The following is a 1,404-nucleotide window of genomic DNA, read 5'->3' on the forward strand; positions in this document are numbered from 1 at the left end:
TAATGAAATTGAAAGCTTGTCCATTTGTTACAAGTTTTGGCCGCCTGGCTTCCCTGGCTTAACTAGCATTCCTTGCGTGGATGTCCGCATCCCTTTATATCCGTTAGCGAAATTCCTTGTTTCGGCCACGGTTTAGCCCGAATACGACATGAATAGCACGACCCATTTGCTAGGAAACAGATGGGCCGAACGACCCCTGTATTAAGTGATTTTCATCACAAAAAGGTTACTGATGTATTCATGGATACAAAAAAGTGTTCCACACGGGGGCCTTCCCAATTACATTACATGACTTACATTTGCTGGACCACTTCTACTCTAAATACTACTCATGGCCACCGCCCGCACCATGCTCTCCACTTGGCCCACGTCCTATAGCTCCGTGGATCCCTGAGGGTTGCCGTACGTCTACAACGTCGCAGCACCATGTCGGTTGACCATTGGTGTCTTTGCTGGGCATCCCAAGGACTACGCCATCGTGATCAGCCGCAACACCCTAACAATGGCCACCTCGAGGCGGAGCCCAGCCAAAGTATGGCCGGCCATGGCTGGTGGATGTCTCTGACATCTCATCAAACTATATGAACTGGCCATCCTGAGCGGCGGCCCGGGTGAAACCTCCCATCAGCACAGTCTTGGGTGGCTTCCCCACCGACAAGGCTCGCCTAGAGAAGATTCGCTGGAAGAAGCCTACGTACGGCTCCATCCCGACGAAGGCCTCGCAGACGACGACAAAGCCAGCGATGGGCAGCACCCTCTAGTGCGCCTCCTCCATCGGCGGAAGCGGCCCCTTCTCAGTGAAGGCGACCAACACCATCTCATCTATGTCGGATGACCTCCAGCTCGACATCATGCTCTCCCTCGCATTACCCTCTCTCACTTAGGAACCACCGTGATGCACGAACGCATTCAGTGAGAAGGAAGAAGGAGGAGAGGCAGCAGCTCAAGAATGGGTGGAGGAATGGGACGAGAACCCTCTCCCTCCCCCTATTTAAGGAGGAGATGCAGTAGTTGGAGAAAGGCAAAGGGTTGGGGCAAAAAACCCTTTCCCTTCCCCTATTCAATGCAGATGGGAATTCAATGAGACATGCCCTGATCGATGGGACACACCTTGGTTGACGAGACGGTGCATGGTCAAACGGGCATGTCGGGCACGAGAAACAAGGCGTAGCCACATGTAGGCAGCTCTCCGCCTTCCCAGGCAGGACCTGGAAGGGCCCAACGATGGAACCTCCATCAAGGGGAGACCAATGGGCCTCCTAAGTCAATCGGACGGCCTAGGCAAACACCGAGCGACGGACGACCACCGAAAGATAAGCACCCTTATTTACTTACTTTACGTATCAATTTCACTACCGAGCCTCCGACCCCAATAATGGCAGGGGTGCGGACATCGCTCGGGGG

Source organism: Miscanthus floridulus, chromosome 13, assembly GCF_019320115.1.
Source record: "Miscanthus floridulus cultivar M001 chromosome 13, ASM1932011v1, whole genome shotgun sequence".
NCBI classification, from domain to species: Eukaryota; Viridiplantae; Streptophyta; class Magnoliopsida; order Poales; family Poaceae; genus Miscanthus; species Miscanthus floridulus.